Here is a 7,893-nt window from a genome sequence, read left to right as displayed (position 1 = left end):
TATCCCATTAGTTCCTGGAGCCTTGTTGTTTGCTTCTGCTTTAGCACTGCTTGGACTTCTTCCTTTAGTGCCATTGATTCGTTTCTTTTTTACGTTTTTATTGTGAACTGAGTGATGGTTTACATGGCAGAACATCAGCTTTACACCATTATTTCACTGCAATGATTACAATCTCCTCTGTGCATCGTCATTCAACAGTATTTCCTTCCATTCCTTTTTTTTGGGGCGGGGGACAGTGGGGGGAGAGGTGTACACAAAAACACTCAGTAATATATAATGATTTAAACTACCAAAGGGCACATTCTGCAAGCCTGCCTCCTGGCTGCCAGCACACAGTCTTTTCTCTTTCCACGAATTTACAGTCCTCAGCTGCTCTATTTCTCCGTGTCCTCATCTCTACTTCCATCTCTGATGTCACTGCTTCTTTGGATAGGGTCCTACATTCCGCTCATGCTCTTCTCCCTTGATGGTCCTAGGGTCCTCTGTTCCTGGACTGGAAGATTAACTACTCCCCACTTTATGTTATAAAACTTCTACCTTTACAGTTGTGACAGTCGTAATTAGTCATGATAACAATTACTCACTATTGAATCTTAAGAATCTTATCCCCATCTCCTTTCACCAGACCCGTCTAGACAAGATGAAAAGTATTCAGTGGTGTCTCTACCTTCCTCCACACACTAGTACTGTTGGTTCTTGACACTGTTGCTTACCTCCTGAAATGGCTAAACATTGACAAGGCTTTCTGGTACAGTGACTCTGACTGTTTATTTTTTCCATCATCCTTTGATGCTTCTTGTTCAATATTTTGTCTAGAGAATCTTTCAGTATTTCAAGTCAAGGCTTGCATTTTTGTCTTCAGTTCTTTCAGTTAGAATGTGTTCTACCCTTTGGGTTTCTCATTGCAGGTATTTGCACATTTCATTATAATACTTGGCTTTGTCCTCTTAAGTCTCCCTTCAAAATCTGCTCAGCTCTTTGATCTCAGACTTTTTCGTTTTCATTTTGTGTTTTGAAGTCTGAGAGAATCACTAACATAGTGTAAAAGTTTGCTGAGTGACAGTGACTGGAAAGAAGTCCCCTAAAGACGATGTGATTGAGACTAAGACAGAAAGTGGCTGAGATGACTTGAAAACACACAGTGAGATGCATTTGGCCCCAAGCCATGGTATTTCCAATCACCTCATAGGCATGCTAAAGCTGGACAGTGAATAATGAAGCATGAATCTAAGAACATTGGAAACTGTCAAAAATGAAAAGGAAGACCATAGAACAATTGATGTATTTGAGTTGTGGTGTTAGAGAAGAAACTGAAAGTACAAGGACTTCCTAAGAACAAACAGATCTGTAATGGAAGAAGTGCAACCAGAATGTTCCTTAGAAATAAGAATGGGGAGACTTTGTCTCTCATACTTTGGACATGTGGTCAGGAGGGACCAGTCCCTGGAGAAGGACATCATGCTTGGTTAAGCAGAGGGTCAGAGAAAAATAGAGACACCCCCCCCCCAAGGCGATGGTTTGACACAGTGACAGCAGGAAGGGGTCAAACCTGGTGACAATGCTGAGGATGGCGCGGAACTCAATAGTGTTTCATTCTGTTGTAGAAGGAGTCGCTGTGAGTCAGAGCCAGACCTGGTGTGGCACTGTAAGATAAGCACTGGATTGCTAACCGCAAGGTGGGCAATTCAAACTCACCAGCTACTCCTTAAAAACTCTACAGAGTTGCTATGAGTCGGAACCAACTAGATCACATTTAACAGCAACATGTATTTGGAGCATCTACACAGAAAGTCGTAACAGGAACATGGGATGTATGAAGCATGAATCCAAGAAAATTGGAAACTGTCAAAAATGAAATGGAACACATGAAGATCAATATCCTAGGCATCAGTGAGCTGAAGTGAAGTGGTATTGCCCATTTTTAATCTTAACAATCATATGGTTTACTATACAAGTGAAATTTTGCTAATGATAACTTAATAACGACTGCAACAATACATTGACAGGTAACCGATAGAGGTTCAAGCTAGATTCAGACAAGGAGGTAGAACTAGGGATCTTGGCTGAAAGCAGAGAATACTATGCTTTATTGAAGATGCAAACACAGTTGACTGTGTGGATCATGACAAGCTATGGCTAACTTGCGAAGAATGTATATTTCAGAACACTTAACTGTGCTTTATGCAGAATCTGTACATACACCAAGTAACAGTCATTTGAACAGAATAAGGGGACAGTGGATGGTTTGAAATCAAGAAGGATGTGCACCAGGGTTGTATTCCTTCATCATAATTATTCAATCTGTATGCTGAGCAAATATATGAAAAGTCGGATTATATGAAGAAGAATGTGGCATCCGGATTGGAGGAAGACTCATTAATGACCTGCGATATGTAGATGATACAACCTTGATTGCTGAAAGTGAAGAGGACTTCACATATTTACTGATGTAGATCAAATACCACAGCCTTCATTATGAGTTGCACCTGAGTGTAAAGGAAACCAAGATCCTCACAACTGGCCCAGTAAATAATATCATGATAAATAAAGAAAAGATTGAAGTTGTCAAAGACTTCATCTTGCTTGGATACATGATCAACACTCATTGAAGCAAAAGTGAAGAAAGCAAATGACGCATTGCATTTGGGCAAATTTGCTGCACAAGACCTCTTTGAAATGTTCAAGACCAAAGGTGCACCTGATCCAAGTCATGGCATTTTCAATAGCCTCATATGCATGTGAAAGTTGGACAACGAATAAAGAAGACCAGAGAAGAATCGGTGCATTTGAATTGTGATGTTGGAGAAGAATATTAAAAGTACCATGGACTCTCAGAAGAATAAACAAATCTGTGTTGAAAGAAGTACAGCCAGAATGCTCCTTAGAAGCCAAGATGGCAAGACTTGTCTCTCATAGTTTGGACATGTTATTAGGAAGGACCAGTTCTTGGAGAAGGACATCATGCTTGATAAAGTGGAGGGTCAGTGAGAGAGGAAGACCCCAGTGAGATGGATTGACACAGTGGCAGCAGCGATGGGCTCGGTCGGGCTTAGCAACGATTGTGAGGCTGGAGAAGGAGACCTGGGCAGTGTTCCGTTCTGTTGTGCATAGGGGTCGCTTTGCGTTAGAATCGACTCGACAGCACGTAGCAATAACAACACAGAAAGAAAACATTAAATAAGAGAAAAGATAGTGAACCAAATTAAGGACAGAATTGATGACTCTCCTTAAAATTCTGATGCCCAATGGCTTAAGTAGGACGCCTGGTGTGGCACGGTGGGTTAATGTGCTGGACCACAAAGTCTGTGGGTTAATGCGCTGGACCACAAAATTGGTTTGAATCACAAGCTCAGCACTTCCAGCTCACCAGCAGCTCTTCAGAAACCCTCTGCAGGATGCTATGGGTTGGAACCAACTTAACAGCACTTAACAACAACAACAACAATGGCTTCAGTAAGGAGTCCTGGGGGCACTGTGGATTAAGCATCAGGCTGCTGATCATAAGGCTGGCGGTTCAAACCCATCAGCCACTTCCCAGGAGAAACATGAGGCAGTCGGCTTCTGTAAGGATGGTGGTAGTGATGGTTGTATGCCGTCAAGCCGGTTCTGACTTACGCTACCCCGTATAGGGTTTCTGAGACTGTAAATTTTCATGGGAGCAGAAAGCCTCCTCTTTCTCCCATGGAGGAGTTGTTGGGTTCAAACTACTGACCTTGCAGTTAAACGGCCTGTGGATTTTAGAACACACTTCTCTAAATGATAAAAACGCTACTTTTCTGTATTTAAGGGAGACTTAAATACAGCCTCCGCTGTCAGTTTCAAATTTCTCCTGACAAGAGAAGAGGATATTACTACAATTGGCTTCTAACCTATTTCAACATAAATCATTACACATTATTTTTTTCGTTTTGTTCAATCCCTACTGCTTGCCTGATTGTATATTTTAGAGAGAATAATGCACTATTCAAGTCTGACTTTGAAGAGGGTATTCTTATTTTTATTTTGTGGGAAGCTGATTTACAAGCACCTGGACTGCACGCTAAGCATTATTGATAGCACCATTTAACCACATAAGATAATGAATTCAAACAATACTACCATAGGTCTTTGAAATGAAAGTCACACCCTCTGCAAACAATGAAAGGTGTATATTTCACCTGCCAGCTGCATTACATTTTCTGGGAAGAAAATGCTCTGTTGCATCCTTCCAGCGGCTGCATGGAGTCCTCGTGTGGTGCTGTGGGTTAGTGAGCTGGGCTGCAAAGTCAGTTTGAACTACAAGGTCGGTGGTTCAAGCTTACCAGCCGCTCCTTGGAAACCCTATACAGGGTCACTATGGGTCGAAACAGACTTGATGGCACTTAACAACAACAAAGTGGTTGTATAACCTCGCAGAAGACACTACGATGGTTGAATGTTGATATTCAGCATTAACGAAGAGTCCCTGGGTGGTGGAGATAGTTACACAGCTCAGTTGGTAATTGGAAGGTTAGAGGTTCGAGTCCACCCAGAGGCACCCTGAAAGAAAGTCCCGGTCACCTACTTCTGAACAATCAGCTATCGAAAACCCTGTGGAACATAGTCCTACTGTGATACACATTGTTGTTTTTGTTGTTAAGTGCCTTCAAATTTGCTCCGATTCACAGAGACCCAGTGTAGGATTTCCAGGAAGCAGTTGATGGGTTTGAACTTCTGACCGTGTGGTTTGCAGTCCAGTGCGGATCTTATAGCAACACACCAGGACTCCTTGAGCCACATGGGGCTCATGAGTTAATACGAAAGCAGCCATTTTTGCTTGTTTGTTTGTTTCTGCTTTAACTGGTGTTGCTGACCAAAGATTATTTGGTCAATGGTTGGTCAGCGATGTTCTCAAGAGGTTCCTGCACTGCTAATGAAAACTCTTAGGCAGATCTGTAAACATCCTGCTTCTGAAAATGCATTTGTTTATTTGTCTTTTACCACCGTTGCACAAGGGAAACTGGGTTAATTTTGAAACCTTTCATTTCTTCTAAGCCAGTGGCTGTGGCTGGCCCAGAGAGTCTTCTTCCCTCTGCAGAAAGTTGCAAAAAATGAGAGGAAAAACCAAAAACAAATTGGCATGAATTTTAGCTTCCCTATGACTTGCATGGAGTCCTGGTGTGGCGCCGTGGGTTAATATGCCAGACTGCAAAGCCGTTTGAACTGCAAGGTCGATGGTTCAAGCTCACCAGCTGCTCCTTGGAAACCCTATACAGGGTCTCTATGGGTCGGAATCGACTCGACAGCACTTAACAACAACAAATGACTTGGATATGGGGAGCATGGTGGCTCCATACAATAAACACTGGACTACGAACCACGTAGGTCTGCGGTTTGAACCTGCCAGCCGCTCTGCAGGAGAAACATGAGGCTTTCTGCTCCCGCAAAGAATTTTTTAAATCCTCGAAAGCCCTATACAGAGTCACTATGAGTCGGAACCCACTCAAAGTCACTTAACAACAACAATAGCTTGGAGATAGCTACCATCCCAACTGTTTCTCAGCTAGTCGAAGGAGAAAATTGAGGTAAAAAGGAGCTGCTGGAATTGGGCACCAGGACCTGTGTGAGAATTATTGCTAGGAAGTGGAGCTTTGGGGACCCAGGCAGAGAAAGAGCTTATTTGCTCTGCTCAGCCCCTACTGTGGGGTGCTCCTTCCACTACAAAAAGAGTCAGAAACCAACCAGCTGCCGTCATGGAGTCTCTATGTGGTGCAAACATTCACTGAGCTTGGCTGCTCACAGAAAGGTTAAAAGTCAGAGTCTACCAGAGGAGACTCAGAAGAAAGACCGGGCAATCTACTGAACAATCTGTCACTGAAAACCCTATGGAGCAAGCACAGTTCCACTCTGACACACAGGGGTTGCCACAGAGACTCAAGTGCTGCTTAAATTGGGTCTCTCCAAGGTCAAGTATCAGTACCCCAGAGAAAAACGAGGAGTTAAACGCAGTTTCAGCCCTTCCTCTGAGAAGGAGTACAGTGGTAAGCACCACCCGACGCTGGGGCGGAGAGGGGCTTTTTGCAAACTGAGTTTAAAACAGTAAGGATCATCTATTTGTTGCAAAATTTCATTTAATTTAGCTTAAAGGCAGCCTGTGGTATCTATCATCTTGTGGAAGGGTTTATCATCATCTCTTTTTGCACAGTCCGCAAGCTGAAAGAGTTTTTACCCTTTGAAGTAGATTGGAAAAAAAAAATATTATAGTAAGAAGAATATTTCCTGACATGGAAATAGTATGATAAATTTCAAATGTGTGGAAATCTCTTTTCTCTTGTAAGCACCCATTCTTGGGTCATTAAGTTTGTCTCATGACTTGTAAAGCTTAAAATATTTACTATCCACCTTGTTACTAAAGGAGCTCTGGTAGCGTAGTGGTTACGAATCCGGGCTGCAAACCACAAGGTCAGCAGTTCGAAACTACCAGCTGTTTCGTGGGAGAAAGATGAGGTGTTCTGCTCCCATAAAGATTTACAGCCTCGGAAACTCTGTACAGGGTCGCTATGAGTCGGAACCGACTCCATGGCACACAGCCACCACCACCTAGTTACTGGGGAAATAAAACAACAACTTTGATTCAGAAGAGCATGGGATCAGAGCCAGGCAGATGTGGATTGAGGCCCTGGACTGATATTTACAGATTGTATGACCTTGAGCATGTTATTTAACCTTTCTAAGCCTCAGTTTCCTCATCTATAAAATGGGCACGTACACAGTCTTTACTTTGCAGGGTACAGTGAAGTGTGCATTTCAAGTATCAAGTTAATGTTTATCAGATGGCGAGGGATCATACGCGTCATGGATTTGGATTGTAAAGGCTCACTCAAAATAGAATGGAGATAAATGGATAAGTCTTATGTTAAAATAGAAGTAAGAAAGAAATACCAGCTTCCAGAGAGCTGAGATTGCAAGTCACGGATCAAAATAAATCAGAATCCTGGCCATTTCAGTCATGTGCTTGTTAATTTTGCCCAGTTCCTGGCATCAGAAAAGATATTGGCAGAATTCCACAGAATCTGTGGCTAGACATTTTGCTAAAAATATGGAAATGGACTAGAGGAAAAGTTGTATCAGCCATCTTTATACTCATACTTAGGAGTGGCTTAGTCCCTGGCTGGCACAAAGGTTTGGTTTCAATTACTGACCTAGATTGGTGGTTCCTATCTCCTCAGTGATCCCGCAGAAGAAAGACCCGGAGATCTGCTCCTGTAAAGATTACAGCCAAGAACACCCTACCGTGGACATTTTAAAAGAACGTCTTACTCTGGGAATCGCTGCGTGTAGGTTTTATCCAGCAGGCTGGAATTGGAACTGCTGAGAGCAGGCCTGGAAGGCAAGATACACATGGTGTCAACTGCAGTGCGATGCATAGATGTGCCTTGGACTTCTTAATAGCAGCTGTATTAAGAAATAATTTACCTCACCATGCAATTCACTGTTTAAAATGGTTTTGAGTATATTCAGAGTTCCAGGATCACTACAATGAACTCTAGAACATTTTCATCATCTGAAAGAAGCCCACTGTACCCATTCCCATACAACCCTGCTCCCAGTCCCCGGAAACCCTAATCTGCTTTTATTTAAGGAGTCGCTGGATGATGCACTTGGTAGTAATTGAAAGGTCAGAGGTTCGAGTCCACTCAGAGGTACCTCAGAAGAAAGTTCTGGTGATCTACCAGAGTGGCGCTGTAGAATAAGCTCTGAATTGCAAGGTTGGTTTGAATCACAAGGTTGGAGGTTCAAATTCACCAGCTGCTCCTTGGAAACTCAATATAGGGTCAGTGTAGCTCTGGTAGCGTAGTGGTTACGAATCGGGCTGCGAACCTTAAGGTCAGCAGTTCGAAACTACCAGCCGCTCCGCGGGAGAAAGATGAGGCT

This window comes from Chrysochloris asiatica, unplaced genomic scaffold, assembly GCF_000296735.1.
Source record: "Chrysochloris asiatica unplaced genomic scaffold, ChrAsi1.0 scaffold00056, whole genome shotgun sequence".
Taxonomy (NCBI): domain Eukaryota; kingdom Metazoa; phylum Chordata; class Mammalia; order Afrosoricida; family Chrysochloridae; genus Chrysochloris; species Chrysochloris asiatica.
This window is presented reverse-complemented; position numbering follows the sequence as displayed.